Source organism: Astyanax mexicanus, chromosome 4 (assembly GCF_023375975.1).
Source record: "Astyanax mexicanus isolate ESR-SI-001 chromosome 4, AstMex3_surface, whole genome shotgun sequence".
Taxonomy (NCBI): domain Eukaryota; kingdom Metazoa; phylum Chordata; class Actinopteri; order Characiformes; family Acestrorhamphidae; genus Astyanax; species Astyanax mexicanus.
Genome location: NC_064411.1, coordinates 5387045 through 5412014, shown reverse-complemented (window position 1 = coordinate 5412014; position 24970 = coordinate 5387045). Strand labels below are relative to the sequence as shown.

The 24970-nt window shown below is 36.8% G+C and overlaps 5 protein-coding genes across 8 annotated transcripts in view; 4 read left to right on the top strand and 1 right to left on the bottom strand.

Annotated features, from left to right (window-relative positions):
- Positions 1-24970, bottom strand: part of LOC125801463 (zinc finger protein 239-like) — a 430185-nt gene that overhangs the window by 245808 nt on the left and 159407 nt on the right. The gene's annotated exons all lie outside the window — the stretch shown is intronic.
- LOC125801533 (gastrula zinc finger protein XlCGF49.1-like) overlaps positions 1-24970 on the top strand; it is a 206740-nt gene that overhangs the window by 76552 nt on the left and 105218 nt on the right. The window lies entirely within an intron of this gene.
- Positions 1-24970, top strand: part of LOC125801203 (gastrula zinc finger protein XlCGF49.1-like) — a 254562-nt gene that overhangs the window by 128180 nt on the left and 101412 nt on the right. The gene's annotated exons all lie outside the window — the stretch shown is intronic.
- The window catches only part of LOC125801383 (zinc finger protein 420-like), a 106306-nt gene that overhangs the window by 35845 nt on the left and 45491 nt on the right, over positions 1-24970 (top strand). Inside the window, exon 2 of one of the 3 annotated variants that reach the window (XR_007438686.1) lies at positions 8904-10353. The gene's annotated coding sequence lies outside the window, so the exon portion shown is untranslated. Of the gene's footprint in view, positions 1-8903; positions 11345-24970 lie in introns of those variants that run through there. The other 2 variants (XR_007438685.1, XR_007438687.1) reach the window with 2 other exon arrangements.
- The window catches only part of LOC125801310 (zinc finger protein 271-like), a 230712-nt gene that overhangs the window by 198772 nt on the left and 6970 nt on the right, over positions 1-24970 (top strand). The window lies entirely within an intron of this gene.

Here is a 24970-nt window from a genome sequence, read left to right as displayed (position 1 = left end):
GTTGCAGGCAGCAGACCGCTCTCCACGGCGTCTCCAGACTCTGTCACGTCTGTCATGTGCTCAGTGTGAACCTGCTTTCATCTGTGAAGAGCACAAGGCGCCAGTGGCGAATTTGCCAATCCTGGTGTTCTCTGACAAATGCCAAGCGTCCTGCACGGTGTTGGGCTGTGAGCACAACCCCCATCTGTGGACGTCGGGCCCTCATACCATCCTCATGGAGTCGGTTTCTAACCGTTTGTGCAGACACATGCACATTTGTGGCCTGCTGGAGGTCATTTTGCAGGGCTCTGGCAGTGCTCCTCCTGTTCCTTCTTGCACTAAGGCGGAGGTAGCGGTCCTGCTGCTGGGTTGTTGCCCTCCTACGGCCTCCTCCACGTCTCCTGGTGTACTGGCCTGTCTCCTGGTAGCACCTCCAGCCTCTAGACACTACGCTGACAGACACAGCAAACCTTCTTGCCACAGCTCGCATTGATGTGCCATCCTGGATGAGCTGCACTACCTGAGCCACTTGTGTGGGTTGTAGAGTCCGTCTCATGCTACCACGAGTGTGAAAGCACCACCCACATTCCAAACTAACCAAAACATCAGCCAGACAGCATAGGTTCTGAGACGTGGTCTGTGGTCCCCACCTGCAGAACCACTCCTTTATTGAGTGTGTCTTGCTAATTGCCAATAATTTCCACCTGTTGTCTATTCCATTTGCACAACAGCAGGTGAAATTGATTGTCAATCAGTGTTGCTTCCTAAGTGGATAGTTTAATTTCACAGAAGTTTGATTTACTTGGAGTCTTATTGTGTTATTTGAGTGTTCCCTTTATTTTTTTGAGCAGTGTATAGAAACATCAATAAAAACAGCAAATCATATTCTTGAATAAATACTTAAATGCACTAGACTGATGTAGTAGATGAATAATAAACTGATACTATTATTGCTACTGGAACAAAGCCTCTGGGGTGGGTTTCCCGAAAACGAACAACTTTAGCGAATAACGAACGAACTAACGAATGACGTGAGTAAAGAACGAGCCAGTTCTGCGAGTGTTTCCCAAAGAGCTTCGCAACGTGAAAATTAACAAAGGAGGTTAAAGAACGTCTTTGTTGACTCCTCCCCCGAAACAGCGCACTCAATCGATCCACAAATATCGATTATTATGCAGTATTTATTCAGTATTACACCCTAAAAATGTAAAAAAAGTGCTGTAATCATCAATATTATACATATTTTGAAATTTAAATTACAAAAGGATGTACTTTGGCATTAATAAAATACTCCTACAGATACATATGGCTAAATAAATAAGTCATATGTTTATATATAAATGTTTAATAAACATTAAACATTTTTAAAACTATTATTGTTAATATACATATATATTATATTAATAGATATTGTACTAATATTATTAATAGTAATATTGATAATAATATTAATTTATTATTATTATAATTATTAATAATATAAAAATAATTATTGTTCCGGTGTGTGTGTGTATATATATATATATTGTTGTAAAAAGAAAATGAAAGATGGGTTACCCCCATCCACCGTCCGGGGTACAACTCCCCTGCGTGTTCGTTTTGATGGAGAGAGTTGCAGACAGGTGGAGTGAAGTTGAAAGCAAATCAAGTATTTATTACAAAGTACTGAATTCAGGAGAACCAATACATACAAGACAGTTAGCAGCCATCAAATAGTAAAAGTTCTGACCCCCCTCTGATCTGACTCCATGTTTTATACCCCAAATGACGTGAAACCTGCTGATGAGGCGTGTGGCTGGAGTCTATACCAGCCGGCATCGGGGGGAAGGCAGTATACACCCTGGACAGGCCGCCTATCCATCGCAGGGCAGACAGACACACAGGCACATCCACTCACACACTCACACCTAAGGGGCAATTTTTATCCGACATCCAATTAGCCTGAACTTTGGACTGTGGGAGGAAACCGGAGCACCCGCAGACACGGGAAATAATATAATATAATATAATATAATATAATATAATATTAATTATTATAATAATAATTATATATATAATATAATTTATTATAATTAATAGTAACATAATATAATTGCTTCAACAAGGGAAATTATAATTTTTCTCCCTCAAAATTGGCGGTCCCTGGTGTTTAAGGTGCTGAACTGCAAGTAGAGATCCCCTAAAGAAGCTCTTAAGAATAACGACTGGGTGAGGGCACTCGTTAATCTGCGAGCGAGTTTACGTAGTACTTTAGTTACGCACGGGTTAGGGAAACACTCTTTAATTAACGATCAATCTTAAGTACGAGTTAACGAAGTTCTTAGCGTAACGAAGCTTTCAGGAAACCCACCCCTGATCTCTATTATTAATTTTATTCCTCTTGCTTGTAGACTTGGTACCAAAATGTAATCCCAATCAAACCAGTAAAAAAAAATTCTAATTGAATATAACATTAGTTTTTGCATTAAGGTTTTTATCTCTCAGCAATAATAATGAAGGAGAAAATAGATGTACTTTACATAAATAGAACAGATATAGTTAATCATAATATCAAAAAGGAATATTGTTTATGCATTAATATAGCATAGATCATAAATTAACTATTTTTTTGAAGAGACTGCATGAGACGATGCTTCCGTCCACCTGAACGGTCCCGTGCATTCCAAAGCCAAACCTTTGCAACCTGCTCGATCTCTGCATCCTTTGGTGGTGGCATGATTGATCTTCTCACGGCCTCTTAAAATGATAATATAGAGATATGAGAATGCAGTCAGGTAAATACTACATCTGTTAGTGTCTTTTCATGTACAATGCTTAATTTTAGAGAAATTTGCAGACTGTATTTGATTACAGTGATTCTTATATAGTGATAGTTATTTGAATTTGAATTTCTTCAGGCTATTCATGGTGAAACATAAATAGCCTTTACAGTCACTGTGTGTGACTGGTAGTTACATTCTATAAACATGTGAGGTGGCTGACATCAGGATATCAGGTTCACAAAAATACCAAAACTTTTTAAAATGATATCTTTCCCTTAGCTTAACTGGCTATCTTTGTATTAGCTTAACTGAATATCTTTCCCTTAGCTTGACTGGCTATCTTTGCATTAGCTTAACTGGCTATCTTTCCCTTAGCTTAACTGGCTATCTTTCCCTTAGCTTAACTGGCTATCTTTCCCTTAGCTTAGCTGGATATCTTTCCCTTAGCTTAACTGGCTATATTTCCGTTAGCTTAGCTGGATATCTTTCCCTTAGCTTAACTGGCTATATTTCCGTTAGCTTAGCTGGCTAGCTTTCCCTTAGCTTAACTGGCTATTTTTCCCTTAGCTTAACTGGCTATCTTTCCCTTAGCTTTACTGGCTATCTTTCCCTTAGCTTAACTGGCTATATTTCTGTTAGCTTAGCTGGATATCTTTCCCTTAGCTTAACTGGTTATTTTTCCCTTAGCTTAACTGGCTATCTTTCCCTTAGCTTAAGTGGCTATCTTTCCCTTAGCTTAACTGGTTATTTTTCCCTTAGCTTAACTGGCTAGCTTTCCCTTAGCTTAAGTGGCTATCTTTGCATTAGCTTAACTGGCTATCTTTCCCTTAGCTTAACTGGCTATCTTTCCCTTAGCTTAACTGGCTATCTTTCCCTTAGCTTAGCTGGATATCTTTCCCTTAGCTTAACTGGCTATATTTCCGTTAGCTTAGCTGGATATCTTTCCCTTAGCTTAACTGGCTATATTTCCGTTAGCTTAGCTGGCTAGCTTTCCCTTAGCTTAACTGGCTATTTTTCCCTTAGCTTAACTGGCTATCTTTCCCTTAGCTTTACTGGCTATCTTTCCCTTAGCTTAACTGGCTATATTTCCGTTAGCTTAGCTGGATATCTTTCCCTTAGCTTAACTGGTTATTTTTCCCTTAGCTTAACTGGCTATCTTTCCCTTAGCTTAAGTGGCTATCTTTCCCTTAGCTTAACTGGTTATTTTTCCCTTAGCTTAACTGGCTAGCTTTCCCTTAGCTTAAGTGGCTATCTTTCCCTTAGCTTAGCTGGATATCTTTCCCTTAGCTTAACTGGTTATTTTTCCCTTAGCTTAACTGGCTATCTTTCCCTTAGCTTAAGTGGCTATCTTTCCCTTAGCTTAAGTGGATATCTTTCCCTTAGCTTAAGTGGATATCTTTCCCTTAGCTTAACTGGTTATTTTTCCGTTAGCTTAGCTGGATATCTTTCCCTTAGCTTAACTGGTTATTTTTCCCTTAGCTTAACTGGCTATCTTTCCCTTAGCTTAAGTGGCTATCTTTCCCTTAGCTTAAGTGGATATCTTTCCCTTAGCTTAACTGGTTATTTTTCCCTTAGCTTAACTGGCTATCTTTCCCTTAGCTTAGCTGGATATCTTTCCCTTAGCTTACCTGGTTATTTTTCCCTTAGCTTAACTGGCTAGCTTTCCCTTAGCTTAGCTGGATATCTTTCCCTTAGCTTAAGTGGATATCTTTCCATTTTCCATTTCCCTTAATATTTCCCTTAGCAAGCCATTGTTCCCTTAGCTGGTTATTGTTGACATACTTGGATATAAAGTTAACTTACTTAACAGCAGTCTTTCTCCAAGAGCCGAGATAAGCTGCCAACTTGGGAGCCCCTCGTGTTATTTAAATGTGAGGTAAATTCGTTGGTTACATGATCCTCACAATTAAATATCACATGCAAAAATAAAAAAATATGTAACTTTTATAACCTTGCTGGCTTACACAAAGTGTATATAGTCAAGCACAAAAACATTTATAATTTAATATTTTTATTTATTTATTATCAGCACTACCAATAATAAAGGTGAGATTATGAATCAGCACCATGGAGCAAATTCGTAGCTATCCAAAATATTAAATAAAAATATTTTTATAAATAAAAATGTATAGCTATACAGTATATGTCTTGAAAAATATGAGATGTTACTATGTGTGTGTGTGTGTGTCCCTCCAAAGGTCTCTGCACAACTCTGCTGTGGTACCTTGATTTTTCTCCACTTTTGGTTTAGAAAATCTTTCAGAGCTGATGCTACATTTCACACAGTGTTGCTCCTATCCACTAAGCTAGCTAATCTACCTAGCTCTCACAGACAAAAACAATAAAAAATATTCAGATACCCTTCATATGAACTTGTTATGACACAAACTTTCAGATTGTAAAATATTGTATGGTAAATTTGGGCTGACCCAGAGTAACCTAGCATAGGATTTGTGTGGGCATGCTCACATATGTGTGCGTGTTGCCCACATATAACCCACAATGCCTACAGTGTGTAAATGGTGCAGGCTGATTTAGGGCTGACCCACAGTGGCCCTGCATGAGATTTGTGTGCACATGCCAAAGTGCAGGTTGCCGACATATAACCCATACCGGGTATGAAATGGCGCAGGCTGAATTTGGGCTGACCCACACCGGCTCTGCATGGGAATTGTGTGGGCATGCTAAACTGTGCTTTGCCCACATATAACCCACACTGGCCCTTCAGGGTGTGAAATGGTGCAGGCTGAATGTGGGCTGACCCACAGTGGGCCTGCCTGGGATTTGTGTGGGCGCATCAAAGTGTTGGCTGTCCAAATAATTCCCACACTGGGCCTACAGGGGCATTAATGCACTGGGCCAGTTCAGGCTAGCCCACAGCGGCCTTTTATAGGATTTGAGTGGGCCAGCCAATGAACAGGCTGCCCACAGAAAACCCATGTTGGGCCTGTTTGGAATTTTAATGGGCTAGCCCCTGCCCACAGTGCCCGCACTTAGCCCACGAAGGGCCGATGTGTAGCTTTTTGCTGGGTAATAATGCACTCCATATATGCAGGATTAAAGTAAAATAAATTATACTGGACATAAACATATATAAAATGTCTCTAGAAGATATATAATAGGAAATGAAAACAGTGTGAATTTTTCTTTTGCTTAAAACAGCAAGAAAGTACTACCCTGAATGTGATAATTAGGGGTGGGTGATATGGCTCCATATTTCAGGGTAATATAGTTCATGATATTCAAAAATTCTGGCAACATTATTTCTTACGATATTTTATGGCATACTGCCTTATTAAAACAGATTAATGTCATTTCTGGAGCTGTGACTGTATGCAGATAATTATCCCATAAATGGTCCTACACCTGAATAAAAAAAGTAATATTATCTAATTTCTAGAACATAAAAACAGGAAGGGGTAGGTCGAGACTCTTCATCAAGCATATACATTTAATACAGGCTTTTTCTGCTTCCGGTCACTGAAATTATTGTATTGAAAAACTAAATATTTGATTCTAAAAGGTGAGGGGTAGAGATATACTGCAAGTCAGAAAATTACAAAGATATTTATAAGATAAAATGAGATACACTTTGTTAGAGCAGTATGACATATTTACAGCTAGAGCTGGACGATATGGCCAAAATTTATATCACGATACATTCCTTAATTTCGGTCGATACAATATAATTTCGATATCGATATAAATATTTGGAAGGCCTCAGAAAAACTGTTAGGAATCCCTGCAATGGAAATCTGTACCTATTACTGTCTTTAAAGCCTCCTCTCATAAAAAAACTGTATAATACTTTAGAAATTAAAAAATGGTCAGAATGAATTAATGCTCACCTTTATTTGCATGTAGCAATATTAAAACATGACATCTCTGTCAAACACAAACCAATAACCTATTTACATTTTACCAATATAAATAACTTTACATTACAACAGAGGCAGAGCTTCTTATCCTTTTGTAAACATATTTAACAGGTCAAAACAAAAGTGCCTCATCCAGGATAAAGAATGCAGAAAGCCTTCATTTATATAAAAGGAACACGATATCACCGTCAAATAAACAAACCTATATCAACTATAAATAAATTAGATACAACATAAACTACATAAGTGCTTCAGCCAGAATAAGGAAGATATTGTGTGTAGTGAAACTGCTTGAGGTGGTGGAACAGATTAGATGCATTACCGTTGCTAGTCAACTCCACTTTCCGGCACAATTGGGAGCAAGCTGAAGTTTATCAGACCTTTGAAAGCCGAACCACTGAATTAGACCTGCCTCCATCAACTATCTCTCCTGTTTAATCACTTGTGGAAGCATCAGGTGTGCTCATTCTGCATCTAAAATCTAAAATTCTGCATCAGGACCGAGCCTAATCGAGGAACTCGGTTCGGCCGCACTGCGCTCCGCTCGGCTTCATAGCGGGAGGTTCTAGGTGTGGACCGGAGCGCAGCCGAGCTTCAAGTTTTAGTAGTATGGATTATAGTGTAAAGTGTGATACTACTAAAGTAGTAGTATAACACTGTATTCAGGACAGGACAGCAGCAGTGTTTCTGCTACATACATTTTGCAGCTGCAGCCTGCTGACAGTCAAGATACAACTACATATTAAAATGTCTGTAAATTTATAATGGGATAAAAGTACTGAAGCCTTTATTGTAGTATGAAGGTGTCCCAGTATTTTTCTCCAGTGTAACTAATGTAGGTAGTTATTTTTGGTTAATTGACCTGCTTTTATTTTAATACACAAATTTTTTTTTTCTTTGTTTTTCCAGAATAAACAACCAGGATATTTAATAAAGAACAGTGTTAAACTGCTGAAAGAGGTGAAGCACAAGCCATCCAGAAGAATCTCCTGAAAACGCAGAAATTGTTTGCTACATTTCACAGACAGATGGAGCCAAATCCCAACATGGAGAAACATCAGCACTCTGTCAAGAGTTTTACTAAACAGAGTGATCTCAAAAAACACCAGCGCATTCACACAGGAGAGAAACCGTATCACTGCTCAGACTGTGGGAAGAGTTTTACTAGACAAAGTAATCTCAAAAATCACCAGCGCATTCACACAGGGGAGAAACCGCATCACTGCTCAGACTGTGGGAAGAGTTTTACTAGACAGAGTAATCTCAAAAATCACCAGCGCATTCACACAGGAGAAAAAACGTATCACTGCTCAGACTGTGGAAAGAGTATCCCAAATCTGTTCCTCTGCCATAAAAAATGCAAATCTTAAATCTTTCAGACAGCCAAAAACACCTCATCATGCACAAAATCTTCACTCTGTTACAAGAACTTCATTTAAAAATGGCTTTTTACAGGTTCAGAAAAATGAATCTTATCCAGAGATGATGTTTACTGAATTTCATGCTGTGCTTTTATGTTTGTTTGTATACCTACATTAGTTAATGCCTGCAGAGCTCTTCAACACTTAGTGTTGTGTTTTAAGAAGTTTTTACACACAGAATCATAAATGGTACCACTAACAGCATAAACTAGGAACATACATTTTTACAATTTTTTCAGTGATATGCTGAATAAATAGTAAAGCGATGATGCTAGCTCAGAGTAAAATCGTATATTAAATCTCAGCATTAGCTTTAGAACTAAACAATGAATAATAAACAAAAGTGAGGATTTTATCATTCTGGGACATTTTTAGGTTTAAAAATTGAATATGCTTTGCCATAAGTAGGAAATGATCATTTGGTCAACTTATGTCATTTACAGCCTTAACACATTCTCAATTGTTTACATATAAAAACTTTCTTTATTTTTTCCTCCACTCCACGTTTGTAGTTTGTAGTTGGAGCGAGGGCACTGCCAGTGTTTGCTCCAGATGTTAGATTAGCATTACTTAGTCTTTTAAAATTTAGATGTCGTAGTTTAAAGGAGTAGAGTATTCTTAGGAGTAGAGAATATTCTTAGCTTGCAACAAAAGGCCAACAAAATCCTTTTCAGAGTTAAAAAAAAAAAAACGGTCTAGCTGTAGTTTCCATACTGAAAGCAACACTCAGCAGGCTGTGCAGCAGTAAGACTGCAGGATCCTTGATTCCCTCTACTGTACATGTGTCAAACACAAGGCCCGCGGGCCAAATGTGGCCACATCCAAGCGAGAGCTTGTAAGATCTTAGTGTCTACAATAAATAGGTCAGAAGCGTTCTTTGACCAAAAACTACATTTCCCACAATGCTTGTCGATTGTATTACCCGCGAAGTTACGGCTTACTGCCACTACACGGCAGTGTAGTCATTGATGTGGAAACCCTGCCGGAGGGAAGGCGTAACTTCGCGGGTGGAATTGAGACATACAAACGTTTATCCCATAATGTCCAGAAAAAGAAAAGTTGATGCAGACGGACGGCTGTGCTTCAAGGCGAAAGACCGGTATGCCTTTTGTGTTACGAAGAGTGTTACTGACCAAAATAAACGCTTGTTAGGAGAGAAGTTCTGTGTAAATATTTATAAGACAATAGCTGACAAAATCTGTTTTAATGACGTTAACAAACATCACTGTGACAGCGCTAGTCACAGTTTCACCTCAGCAAAGGAGGAGCATGTGAATCACTTATCTAACCAGCCTTTACTGATTTCTGCCCCCAATAACCCTTTCAATAACCTCCAATAGCCTTTAATTAGTCTTCAGTAGCCTTCAACAGTCTAACCTTGCAGCCGTGGTGTGTTCTAAACTCCGTAGTTATAAACATCCTGAGGTTAGCAGCGCGCTAACTGACCTGTTTATAATGTAATCCGAGCAGTGACTCCGTGACTCTGCTCTAAACTGCTGCTGTTAGTTGCTTGGGCTGAAAGATGAACTGTAGAGAGCTGTATTATTCGGTTAGTGGGGTTAAAATCTTTATTTTCTACACAGAAGAATTTTAAAAACTGTAAAAACGCTCCAGACTGGCTCAGCTGAGCCCTGTAGCCCGTGGCTGGACTGTAGCTCTGACTCAGTAAAGACTGCGGGCTTGTGCTGCTGCTGCAGCTCCGACTAGTGGTTGTATGAGGAACTGCTAAATCTGAGGAAATGCTAAATCTATCACATGTTCTTAACAGCTCACAATTTTTAATTTTATATTTATTAAGCCTTATTTCAGTATCAAACGTTTTGATCAAAGTTAATGTAACTTGTATTTTATGTCATTCCTATTCACTTGAATAGTTTGGTTCTTGATTGATGGAGTTTTTGGATTTCATAACATGACAAATTAAAAGGATTTATGTTAATAGAGCAACAAGCAAACATTTTTTCCATGCAACTGTAATATTTGATTGAATAAATAGTATATTGACAGTTATTTAACATTAAGGAGTAATTACATTCATTTTATATTACATTTGGTTACATTTTATTACATTTATAAGTTACATCTGGCCCTCAGTGGACAGCCAATATGCCAATGTGGCCCTCGGCCAAAATGAGTTTGACACCCCTGCTCTACTGGTTTTCTCATTGGTCTATGGTTCAGTCAGTCTGATTAAAAATCTGCAAGTTAATCTACAGGGATATTTGGTTGTGTTGTGTTGCTAAAGTTATATACTCTGTTATCTTTTCCTTATTTGGTATCGTTTTGCTAAAGGGTTTTTTTATATCTCTAAAGGTACTAAAAATATTGAATCCATTTACTTTATTGATTGTTTTATCCAGTACCAGCTATTATCGTTGTTTTACATCACCTTATGTATTTACTCATATTCATATCTATGTGATTCAATAAAAGGCTTTTATATTGCAAGATCTGCAATCTTATCTATTCTTTCAACTTAAGCATTTAGCCAAAAGCTTTTGTACACAGCCAAACATACATTCAAGCAACCACTATATACAGTGCCTTGCAAAAGTATTCGGCCCCCCCTTGAACTTTTCAAACTTTTGCCACATTTTGGGCTTCAAACATAAATATATGATTTTTTTGTTTGTTTTTTGTGAAGAATTAACAAGTGTGTAAGAATACGGAGGAGTTTTGCCTTACTATGTTCATTGTTCATTGATTAAAGGGTTAATCTGTGTGTAACTAAATCAGCATTTCACATAATCAGTATGTTATTCAAGCATTTAGCACGATTCATGATGATTCACATTGTGACTTAGAATGTATGTATATTGTGTCCTTGTGCTCAAAGCAAGGCCGTTTTTCTTGCAACTTAGCATGATTGATTTTTTCCAGCAGAACCATGAGTTTCTGTACATGTAATCTATAGTCTGATAAGGTTGGGGTGACCGAGTTCTCGGCTGACGTATAGGATGAATAACTGCTTATCAGTATCAGGATCCGGGGGGTGTGAGGAGCCTCCTCACACACCATTAGACTGAGGCCAGGCGAATGCCTGTATTTATTAGACTCTGTCTAGGAAGAAGAGTAGAGTTGGGCGGGAGAGCTTCTCCCGAGAGGGACTACAGAGCCACAGGTCCTGTTCACACAGCCGAGAACTCTGGAAACCCCAACTTTTCTCACCTTTGGGGTTTTCCTCTTATTTTCACCTTTTTATTTCAATTCAATTTTTCAATAATCTTTTTACTCAATTTTTGATGTATCCAAAAAAACTGTTTTGCTCAGAAGATTCTTTGAATAAAATCTGACGGAACTACAATTTTGGACTGGATCTCCTTTTCTTCTTTATGACGTATCATGCCAAATACATCATAATTCGAACAGTAGATCAATAATCTTTCAATCGTGAAGTGGAACGAAATTTATTGGATACACATTATGTTGAGATACTCAGTATTTTGAGAACATTGGTATTTAACTTGTGTGAAACTGACACCAATAAATCCATAACTCCTGCTATTTACTTACATAGAAGTGTTTTTTTCTCAGTAGCTCAGTCGCTGTGAAGTGTGGAGGATAGTTTTGCAATATATTGATTATCGCTGAATCGCAGTTTTGAGATATCACCGTTATCATTAATTTACCACTTTGCTCAAAGGTGCTGAAAAAAACTTGAAAATGGGCCTTGAAAGTGCTTGAAAAGTGCTTGAATTTTACATGGTAAAAGGTGTTTGAACCCTGTGTTTAAAAACCCCAGCAGCACTGCTGCACCTGATCTACATGTACCAACACAACACACACAAACACGTCACCACATTAGTGTCAATGCAGTTTTAAGAAATATTTATCACGAAAATAAAGCTCTCTGGCGCTGGGAATTAAATATACAGGGTAAAATTTAGGCTAATCGGATATGCAGGTGAAAAAATAAACTGTGAAAAAATATGTGTGTGAATATGTGTATGTTTATACCTACAAATCTCAAATGTAAATTGACATAATATGGACCATTAAATGACGGTAACAACCTGACCGTTTGTCACTAATCTGCATACCAGTAGAGAGAGCAGAGATAGACTGGCTGTGTATGAAACGGTAGGCAGCTACCACAATCCCTCATGCCTGAGCTGTTCATATGTTAACACCCACTAAATGCTTAACCCTTTACAAGTATTAATATGAACTTTAGGAAAAAGAATATAAACAGAATTGCCCTTTTTTCTATTGTGAGTTAAATGAAGTCACTGCTGCCTATTCTAATAAGCTAACCGTATGACTAGCTTGACGAGTTCTGGGGACATTTTTACATGGGATGTGTCTGAAAGATCTGTGGAAAAAAAGACATTACTTAAAATAATAAAAAGTATTATTACAAACGTTACAAAAGGACTTTCTGAGCTGAAAACAAAAAAAAAGAAAATATGTTTTATAAAATTTATTGAGATATCATATATATCCTATACCCAGTTTATAGACACATTTGGGACATACCGGGGTTGGACAATGAAACTGAAACACCTGTCTACAGTCACTCAGTTTTGGATCTTAGTTTGCATAAAAATAAATTTATGCCAGTTTTTACCCTGAGCTCTGGCTTGCTCCATTTTTTTTCCTCCTTTTTTCCTCTCTGTATCACAAACTCTTCTAGTTCCTCCCTTTACCCAAGTTTGATTTTAGGAAGTCTTTATAGCCACAGGGTCAAAATGAGACGCATAAACACTACAGAGCAGGGGTCTCACCATGGGCGCAGATGATTATAGTGACCTCATCCGAAATCTACCATCTACAAGCATAAACGTTGGGGTTTTAATTTAATTAACTGTACGTTTGTGGAATTCTGTGTTCCACAATGCCCTCGTTTTTAAACTAGGAAGCGTTCAGTTCAGAGGTTACATTGTTCGGAGCTCCGTGTTCCAGTTCCAATTTAACGCACCTTCTCAAGTCCGGGGTTCTAAGGAGCTGGTAACTGCCTGTAGACTACAGACACAGGCAGTTACCAGCTCCTTACGGTACGTGTCCACTGGCACTTTTTTTCAACGCTGGATCTCCTTGCTCGTTTTTGAATTAAAATGAAGCAACAGAAGCAGACAGTCATAAGTTTAATATTTTTATTTTTTTTTACCAACCTCACTGTAACCTATAGCTCTATAAATCCATATTCTGCCGCTTTCAGCTTCTCTTCTGTGGTTGAAAGGCGCCTGTTCTGTGTGTGTGTGTGTGTGTGTGTGTGTGTGTGTGTAAGAGGCTTGTGTGTGTGTGTGAAGACGCAGCCTGCTCTTCCCTCATTGGCTGGACGCAGCCTGCTTTTCCCTGATTGGCTGGACTGGACACAGTGCGGCGGCCGGATTTATTTGAATAAAGTTGAGCCGGAGGGCGGAGCTGCGTTAAACGCAACGCAACCCGGCATGCACCGAGGCATGCAGCGGCTCTCTCCATTGATTTTATGTATGATGTTATTATGATGTTATTTTAGTAAGCAGTCGCTGTTAACTGAAATTATAAGATGTAAAATGTTAACATTGTCTTCCTGGTCTTGCCTAGGCTGTAGCAATGAAGAAACAAAAAACAATGACAGCGTTTTTTCAAAAACCAAACAATGTGATATGGAATAGTAGCATGTCAGTGATTTGGCATCATGGTGTAAGAATGCGCGCAGATGGCACTGGGGACATATTGACATACCAGACCAATAACAGTTTCAGTATGGCTAGTGTTGATCAGAAAGTGATTATTCTAAAGTTTATTCTAAAGTTTATATATATATATATATATATATATATATATATATATATATATATATATATATATATATATATAATTTTACAGCTTGGTCCCCCCCAGTTCAAAATGTCCATCTGCGCCCCTGGGTCTCACACTCGCGGCCCGCGGGCCAATTGCGAGACGTGTTGTTACAAACAGCAGAGATGTAGTAATGATTCAGGACGCTGTGACACATTACAAATACGTGCTTTCATGCTGAAATACTTTATATTATGCTCTTTAACAAAGACAGACATGTGGTATGGCATATTAATGAGTGCATAAATTAATTATATATATATAAATTAATTATATAATTTCTATTATTATTAGAAAAATAACAAACGAAAATTAACCCAAAATGTTGACAAAAATATAATCTAACGAATGTCAAAACATAGAAACGAAAAACGTTAAAATGGTATTAATACAACAGTTTAACACCTGTATCAAACAGTTATAAGGATTTATATTTATGCTTAGTACACAGACTTAGCTTAATAGAGCAGACACAGGCATTCTGCTGTCCAGAATTTTAACAGATGCTTATTCTTACTCAATAGCTGGAGTTTTTGAAATGAAAAATTAAAAGAGAAAAGAACTTTGAACTGGATATAACTTTATTTATGTCATTTATGTCACATTTCACTTTGCTATTATGTAACTGAAAGTCACTTTTAATTTTTTTTTCATATCTAAAAAATAAAGCATCACCCTGTCATCTGGTGCTGCATGTCAAGTATATAAACCTTAAAAAACATTTGAAATACACAGCAATATAAAGCTATATGTTAGCGTTAATTTCTTATCCCCAGGGCAAATTTATTTAAAAAATTTATATATTAATTAATTGACTAAAATCTCTCCTGCGCTTTAAAATGCTGCAGTCACGCAGAACGAGCTTGAAAGCTTGCATGGCACTGCGATTAAAAAAACTTTTAATAAATAAAGTCCTATAAAGTGTAGCAAAATGAATGGTATTAAATTCGAATATTTACTCATATTCAATCAAGAAAAATCAGGCAAAATGCGCCGCTCTCTCTCTCGCATCGCCGAGCTGAATTCAGCGCGAGGCTTCAAATAATATAACAACTCAGTTTAGTTAAATTAATTAAGATGAGCGAGGACCTGTAAAGTTAATCAAATATTGTCAAATATAAAGGAAAGGTTGAGGTTTTGGTGAGCTATTTCAATTATTTGAAACCGAAACTAACTGAAACTGATATTATTCTGCGCACTATTACAAAGCCTTTGATTTTGTTTTAAATGAATTTTTATTTTATATTAATTATTTTTGAATTCATTTTAAATATTTTTATTATTTTTATTGATCAAATATTTTTTTTTCATAAGATATATATTTTTTATTTTTGATGTATTAATTTTTATGATCTTTTTAAAGTTTTTTATTTTTCCTTTTTTATCTTTATATTTTTTCCGTCTATAGTAAATGTTAGTTTTTATTTCTATTTTTTCTAATTTTATTTATAATATTTTTAATCCCTTTTAAACTGTAAATGCTCAGCGGCACAGTAAATGAGGGTCCTCCTCCAGTGTAAGTAACCGATTGCTTGATTAATGTTCAATGTTACAAACCCAGTTTTTACATAAACAATAAACAGAATAAAGAATAAAATAACATTGCTGATGTATCTTCAACAGCACATCGCATCCTATTCACTTCAATGGAGAGAGCCACTGCATACCGGCTGGGTTGGGTTGCGTTGCGTTGAACGCAACCCCGCATTCTTTATTCAAATGAATCAAGCCGCCGCGCTGCTTTCAGCCAATCAGGGACTTCACACACACACACACACACACACACACATTCGAGCCTTACACACACAAACGGCAAAATATGGATTTATATAGAGCACAGTAAAGTTCATTTAATCATTAAAAGTTTAAAATTGACTACACCTGTGGCCTTTGGATTCAAGATACGCCCACACGGCAAGACGAGAGATTTGGTGTTCTGTCGACTTGTGCTACCCTGACAAACCGTGCTACCCTTTTGTGTATATTTAAAGGTAAAAGTACAAAAGTAGCACAATATTAGAGCATGTTTCCAGCAGAAGTTCATGTACTATGTTTGGATAGTCTAAACCACCGTATCAGGGTAAAGTTATGGTAGTAAGAGTTTATTATAATCTTTTTTTATGTTAAGATCATATTTTATTATTATTATTATTATTATTATTATTATTATTATTATTATTATTATTATTATTATTAATTGCCATTACACTTTGACAATGTAATGACAGTGAGTCCAGGTTATTAAATGAACAAAAAATATTAGAAAAACAGAATTATTATAGTACACTTGAAATAATAATACAAATGTAGGTTAGCACATGCGCAGTGTCTTTAGAAAGCGCATATCGATGGTTAGCATCACTCGACAGAACACCTGGCATGGCAGAATGTGTTGAATAAAATACGTGTTCTTGTCCTGTGCGGCCCAGCCTCACCCAGTCTCTACCTACAGCGGCCCCCAGATAGAATAAGATTGAGACCACTGCTATAGAGCCAGAGAACCAGCTTAAGCTCCAGACCTGAAGATTCAGACCAGTAGTTCCAATGAAATTAATAAACATAAACAGTCCACAAATACAGCTACAAACTACAAAAGCATACAATAGACCCAACAATAAATGCTTAATGTTCCTACAAGTACAGGCGTTTAACAAATATCACTCATTTGTATCTCTACAGGACGCCAGAGCAGCCAAAACATTAAGTACACACAAAAATCACCAGTCACACGGCATATTACTTAGTTTCACATTGAAGGGCAGCCTTTAAAAAGGCTTTTTAATATAATATAACACAATATCTGTCTTATTTCCATGATAGTTAGCTAAATATTTAATTAATCCAGCATGCGCTCTCCGTTTTACTACTAATCAATGCGCGTAGCCTGACCCCTTCATCCGAGCGCAGAGAAGCCATGGCCCCGCCCCTGGAGTGAAAAGCATGAGTCTTATTGGTTAGATTGTCGTAAGACTTTTCTAATAGACTCATTACTACACCCTTCTCAAAGTCAGGAGAAGGGTCCGCGGACACGTGAGCAGAAGACATTTTAAAGAGCTTTGATTGGTCAGTACCGCTGTCAATCATACAGTCCTATAGCAACGAAAAACACAGGCTAATGCTTTGAATTAGTTGCTGTTTTTTTCGTTAATCTATAAAATAAATGCTTACACTTGCAATAATTATATACATCCTGATAAAAAAATATGTAATTATTTACATGCACATTTGGTCAGCCCTTAGAAGGCCTTAGAGGCCTTACTGCACACCACTGATATGTATATTGAATATGAATTATACATAATACTTAAGGCTGGACAATAATTTAAAATCACTGATTGTCTCCAATAATGTTTTTGTAATTTTTAAACGAATATATTTTTATTAAATATTGGCCTGGAGTTCTAAGACAGCAATGGTCCTCCAACTAAAACATATTCTTAAGAGGCATTTAGTATTTACAGCATCTGTTACCGACTGACGTTCATTACAGAGAGCTGCGTCAGTTCACTGCATTAATTTGAGAAGAAAAGACAGAACCCAATAGGCATATGTATAGCCATACACCTTATATAAGGTGTATACACCTTATATAAAGTTCTTAATACCAATACAGAAATGAAGAAATTTATAGTGTGTAAAGGATGATTTACACTTCTTACATAGATATAGGCTTCATAAATGTATTTAAATAAAAAAAAAAAAGTATTTATTGATTTTAATTGTTCCTAGATTTTTTTTTGTTACAGATGTACTGAGCCATGAGACTGCAAAAATGTATATAAAAAACTGTATGCTAGAACTGCATCATTTTTAATTTCTGCCTTGAATGTCCTGAATCATTACTACATCTCTGCTGTTTGTAACAAATCAAACCACATTTACATACGTAGTGAGTGACTCCTTAGAGGGTTCTTAAAAGGTTCCCTGGAACCGGCTCCGGCACCAGCACTTTTTTGGTGGAAAAGAGGTATAAGAAGAGACGGCTCTTTCGGCTTCCAAGTAGCTCCTTATATTTTTTGGTTGCTTAATTCAATTTATTACCAAATTATGTGTACAATGAATTAATAGAGTTGAAACATACATTATATAAAATATATATTATTTATATGGCTTTATTTTTATAAAAATAAATAGTGAAATACAAAAACAAAGGCCCATCTCAAGTAAACAAACAGGTCCAATGTAAATGTGTATATTAATTTCAAATGTGCAACTCTATACAGTGAAATAAACAGCGCTGAACACCATCAACAAAGTGTCACTCAACAAAATAAAAAATAATTGTGCAAATAAAAAAAAACAAGCATCCAGGTGATGTTTTTTGAAAACTTTAGCAAAGATTGACATAAAAAGGAGCTCATGTTTGAGGGTTTGATTGGTTTCTGTTATGATCTGCCCTGTTGTGGAAGAGGGAGCTGATGTTGCTACAAAACACAGTTTATGTGAGGTCACATGTGTAAGGTGTGGGTAGATCAAGCACTTCAATGTTGAATGCTCTTTTTGTCAATCAGAATGTGAATCATCTTTTTTTATGTTCCATTGTATCTTAATTCTGGCAAGACTTTTCTTCTTTCTTTTTAAAGAAAACTAAAATCTCTGTAAATATGAACCTTGGTGATATATATGTTTTTTTTTCATACACTGATCTTGATTTTAAGTATATTATTAATATTATTATTTTATTGAGTAAATACTACTATCATCATTGTAAATACTTGATTTGATATCTTCTTACTGGAATTTATTCCACTTTTGAAATCCTTTAGAGAGCTAATAATAAGAAATGCCTAAAAACTGTAAGAGTTTATGAGGAGCTTTCACTGTTGCCTCTTGTTAGTATTTCACTATTTCTATCATTAGTTTTCTTCCTTAATGTATATTTTTATGCTGTCTTCTACTGTGGTTTATATGTATCATCGTAAAACTTTAATTTATACGTTTATATTTATATATATATATATTGGCTCACTCTCTGGAGTCAGCGCATGTCGTTTATTTCAAAGAGCCGGCTAAGAGTCTGACCCATCACTACTAATAACTACAGTGCCGTAGTTTAACACTTTATTGTTGTGCTGTTGTACCAGAAAAGAATGTAGACTGTTAAAACTTACTCCTATCAGCATGTTCTGTGTTACAGGAACCAGAGTCACTGAAGATCACAGTGGAGATGGAGATCGTGGGAATCTCCACAAAAGGCGATGAGACTGTTCTCCTCAGTGACACCATGGAGGAGTTCAGCGTTCCCGCCACTGTGTGGAGTGGTGTAGCTGTTGTGAGGGAAGGGGAGGTCATATTAAACATTGAAAGCCCACTTTTTAATCAACCATAATGTGGTAATTTGACAAGTTTTTGTGTTCAGATTGTAATATTTCTTAGCATGTTCTGTTAGGGTTTTATGGGTGGGCGGGAGGGCATGTGTTTGTGCTTTTGATTGTGTGTGTTGTGTTTAAACTAATTCAAAATAAAATGTGTTTAAATTCAAAAGACAGGTATAAAAACAATTAAACACATTCAATTAAGCTTACTATCTTTTCCTGCTAAAACAAATATTCTATGGTTTTTATATTTTTCTGCTGGTTTTGTGGTGTTTTGCAGTGTTTTTCTAAAGGTTTTTATCAGCCCTTTTAAACCCAATGTGTCAGGTCTTAGCCCTGTCTCGTGTCTCTGTGTGTCTTCCCCACGTGACCTGTGCTCCCCTCTGTCTCCCGTCTCAGTACTTTTCCATGTGTGTCTCATTTGTAGCTCCGCCCCTTCCCCAGGTGTTTCCAATTCTAGTGTGTTTTATGTACTATAAATAGCCCTCGTCTACCACTTTGTCGCCGTCGGTCTTTGCACTAACCTCTGTTGTTTTGTCTCTCTGTGTTTCTCCGCGTTTCATAGCCCTAGTCCTTGCTCTGTGTTTATCTCGTGTATATTTCTAGTTTCCTTTATTTCCATTGTTTTCTCCCTTGCCCTGCTTAGTTTAGTTCCCCTTGTCTAGTTTAGTTTCTTGTTTAGCTCTATGTTCCCTGTATTTAACCTTAGTCATTTGTTTCTCGTTTATTTCTTGTTTTCACGTTTATAGTTTATTGCCTTGTTTATTTTTCTAGTTTATTTCCCTTGTATATATATATTTCTTATTTGTTTATTATCATCGCTCGTTTGTTATTGGTTATTTGTGTTTCTTTGTTACATGTTTACTTGTTCCTCGTTTCCTTGTTTCTTTTGTTATTTATTTAATAAATTATTTTTTTATATCGCTCCTACCTGCACCTGTGTCCGCCTCCTCGTCTCCCTGCCTGGGTCATTCGTGACACTATGAAAGTATTTTTTATAATTGGCATTTTTCAGAAAGACATGTGCTTGTGGTTTATGATCATAACAGTTTCTGCTTTTAAGAGTTTACACTGCTGGGCTGAAGATATACTAAACCATATAGAGGCATATCTGTGCTGCACCACCATTTATTCAAAAGTATTTGGATATTAGCATTTAACCAAAAGTTTTTGCACACAGCTCAATCAGCCAAAAGTATTGGCATTCCACCATTTAGCCACAGGCAGTAGCTTTTATACTGTTTGTAACAAAACAAACGATAGTGTGATATAAACTTCGTCCAACACTGTAATGGATGATTTACACTTATGTATGTACAGGCTCACAAATCTATTTCTTTATTTTAATAGTTCCTATAAATGTTTTGTTACAGATGCACACAGCAATGAGACGATATAAATAATAGTTCATGCTAGACGTTCATTATCTTTAATGTCTGATTTGTAAACCACATTATCACATGCACTGTATAAAACTATTCGCCATTCCCTGGTTCTTAAAAGTTTTTATTAAGGACGCAGACGGCGCGGTCGGTGCGGGAATTTTTTTATTTTTTCTCCCCTGCCTTCATCTTCAGGTGGGTCAGAATCAATGACTTCCCAGAGCAGATTTATTCTTTGTCTGATTTCTACCTCAGAAGAGTGTCAGACTGTTTATAAACAAATACTCAGCACAGAATGTCAGATTACCACACAGCATTTTCTATCCAATAAGTAATCACTTAGGAATGATTGACATCCCAAAAACCGCACCGTCCACCAACTGTTGGTCCTGTGCCCGGGGCACCAGGAGTTTGGTGATGCATTTCACCCGGATGGGAGACTCCTTTTAGTAGAGAGTCGTCGACTGTGAAAACATTCTGTGCAAACAAAAGAGCACAACGGACTAAATATAAAATATTTGTTATGTTTCACCTAATTTATTGTATTACCCATGATTCAACTGTTCATATGCAAATATTTTATTTGTTGATTGGTTGGGAGAATAAACCATAATATTAAACTGTTTTGGGTTTTGTGGGGCTATTGTGCTGTTATTGTTCTGTATATGTATCGCTTGGTACTATTTAAATAATATGAAAATAAATAAAAATATATCTTTTTTAATTGCTTGGTAGAGATGCGTGGTGTTGTTTCCACCCAGACACTTTAAAATGGGGACACAAGTGCTGCTAAGTAAAAAAATATCTATTTTAATTATTTTCATATATATTTTTTATTATGTAATATTTAATCAGTGCTAAGCGTTACACAACAGAACAATAACAGCAAAATAGCCCCACTTAGTCCAAAAACAGTTTAATAATATATAGTTTGATAAAATATTAGAATATGAACCGTTTAATCATGGGTAATACAATAAATTAAGTGAAACATAATGAATTAAACAGTATAAACATGTTATTTTGTATGTTTGTGCTCTTTTCTTTACACAGAATGTTTTCACGGCCGAAGACGCCCTACAAAAAGGAGTCTCCCATCCGAGTGAAATGTATCACCAAACTCCTGGTTTCCCAGGCAGAGGGCTGGCAAGTGGTGGACGTCGCGGTTGTTGCTATCAAGGGCGTTGGAGTGGGTTTGATATGGGGGGGGGGGCTAATATGAATTAAAGCCCACCCTATAGTGTCTTAGAACAACATTTATGGAATTACTTTTAATCACAAATGAACCATTTTTTGTCTGTACTTCTGTTTGAGGGACAACAACACCCCAACAGCCACAATGGACAGTCGAGGGGCTGCACGGAGAACCCTGCCAAGCACCAGTGAACTACCAAAGTCCACCAGAAGTCTCAGAATCTCCTTATCATCTCCTAACCTATGTGGCTCAAGACAAAGCAACAACCCCAACACATGGCTACACAGAGAACTGAGAGCAGCAACACAAAAAAGGCTTCGTATTCCTGCATCAAAACAAAATATCTGAGCTGATCAGAATAATTATGGCTGCAACTGACAATCAAAATACTATGCACAGTATTTAAAAGTACAGTTGTCTATGCTCTCTGGGTGGGTACAGTAGGTGGCGCTTTATCTTGAAATTCATAATTTCTATTTAATTTTTATAATACTTAAGAATACATAAGAATATGTAAGTCTTGATATCACAATCTTACCTATATTGTTTACATCTTATATATTCTCTTTATCTGTTCTTTTTCCAATCCCCTTTATGCAAAATTATAATCAGTAAAAATGTTTATTTGACTAAATTGGAATTAAAATATTTTTCACTGATGAAGCAATGGAGCAAATTTGGTTGAATTCTAAAGCCCAAAACCTTGGCTAAATTGTGGAATACAAATACTTTGGCTGAGAAGTAGTCCAAAAACTTTTGGTTAAATGGTAAAATTCAAAAACTTTTGGGTAAATGCTGAAAACCAAAGACTTTTGGTTAAATGCTTACGTGCAGTATCTCTCTCTCTCTCTATCTCTTGCTCTCTCTCTCTCTCAGGTGAGCCATGGGAGAGAGTTGTGGGTGGAGACTACAAAAGGACCTGAACCAAGATGGCCGACAGAGAGAGAGAACCATGGGGTATGCTTTAAGGCCAATGCGCTCTTGTAGCCTAATTTTATTGTATTACTTCTCTGATGTGGTTAACTTAATCCCTCTTTTTGGCTAAAAGACAACTCTGTACCACCTGGGTATGCTAACAGGTAAAATAGGTGCACCTGTACATTTTTACATCATGTAGGAGTTGTTTGTATCGGTCCCTAGGTAAGAGGGCGGGTGCTACCCCTTGTATTTAGGTTATTAGTTAGGGAGTATATTTTCTTTATATTCTTTTTGTACTTAATTTGGCTTCAGGTAGTTTAATATGGTTATGTTTTGTTGTGTTCTTTTCTGTAGCACCGTCCATAGTTTACATTTCCCAGAGTGGTACTTTCTTTGTTGTTTTATACAGCATATGTAAATAATGTAAATACTGCCATGGTTTGTTGTATGTGCAAATGAGTGGTGGGAAGCTAAAATTAAATCAGATTTTTGTACCGCTATTTACTGCCTGTTCTCCTCTTTCTTACTTAAACTCTGCTGGCTCTTTGACTTAGGATAGCCATGTGTTATGTTCTCCATATTTTTCTTCCTAGACACATGTGGAGGATTTTAACACTTAAATCTAAAAATGTTTGGTTAAATGCTAAAACTTTAGATGAAATGCTAAAATCTAAAAACCTTTGGTTAAATGCTTAAATCCAAAAACTTTTGATTAAATGCTGAAATCTAAAAACTTTTGATTACTAACTGGTTGCTAGGCGGTTGCTATCATTTCTAAAGTGGTTGCTAAGTGGTTGCTTGGTAGTTGCTAACGTTTTCCAGGTGGTTGCTAAGCTGTTGCTATCGGTTGATAGGCAGTTGCTATCATTTCTTTTGTGGTTGCTAGGCAGTTGCTAACATATTCCACATGGTTGCTAGGCAGTTGCTAACAAACTCCATATGATTGCTCAGTGGTTGCTAGGCAGTTGCTAACGTTTTTCAGGTGGTTGCTAAACTGTTGCTATTTGATTGCTAGGCAGTTGCTATCATTTCTAAAGTGGTTGCCATGCAGTTGCTAATGTTTTCCAGGTGGTTGCTAAGGTGTTGCTAACTGGTTGCTAAGCCCTGGCTGGGGTGCCTGGGTGTCCAAACTTTTGATCAGTATCTGCTCCATACAGCAGCTCCTCCAAACACACACAGTACTGGAAGAGCAGGGGAGAGAAAGGCCCCCCATTCATTCCTATGGGGAAACTTCGTACGACAATTGTACGAAAACGTCAAATCGTCGAAATTTCCGTAAAGAACGTCCGATTTTTGTCTTCATATCTCAAAAATTGTGACCTATGTGGATGTTCAAAGTTGTCCCCTATTCATTTCCTATGGGGAAAAAAAGTGCACGTTTACGAAGTTTTTACGAAAAACGTACGATATATCGCTTAAAAAGCACAAGCAACCTAATCGGGTATAGGTCCTACGATACTGCTAAATTTAGTATTTCTACGTCACAAGCTGTAGGAGGAGATAGTGATTAAATTTTGAGCGCAGAATAAGATAATAATAAGAAGAAGATTACGAAGAACAGTAAGTTGACTTTTCCAAGCAAACTTAATAATAACGTACACAGAGAAACAGATACAGGACTACAGAGTGTCCTTTATGATCAGCGGAGCTAAAAAGATGCTCAGTGAGTATATGGTCGTAGGTGTATGGTGTATGGAGCTGGTCATAATATTCTGACTTGACTGTGTATAAAATGGTTAAGGGTAAATTAAATACATTCTTCCACAAAACAAAATTGGTACCACTTTAAAATAAGACTTTATAAAGGGTTTATACATGGTTTACAATTAGTTTATTAATGCTTACTAATTAGGTTGTAAATGCTTTAAAATCATTAATAATCAGTTATAACACATATATAGAAAGGGCAACAATATAGATGGCTGTGGGTTCATTATTTCATAACAGGTCATTGTTGCTCTTTCTATGTATGTGTTATAACTGACTATTAATGATTTTTAAGACATTTACATCCTAATTAGTAACCATTAAGAAACTAATTGTAAACCATTTATAAACCCTTTATAAAGGTAGTCTTATTTTAAAGTGGTACCACAAAATTAGTCCCCCGTATGGTTATAGTGTATTTTCACAGCATTATTTAACACTATGTTTTTCATAGCTAATTTCAACCCGGATGCAAGCCACTAGAGATGGGCCTGTTCCTGTTGGTGAACTGATCTTAGAAGAAGAGGGAAAGCACCACGAGGTGGCGCTGTGGAGAGAGGCAGTGCTGGCAGAACTTGCCCTCTTGCAGCTTACAGAAATTACACATCTGAATATTGTGAGGTAAATTA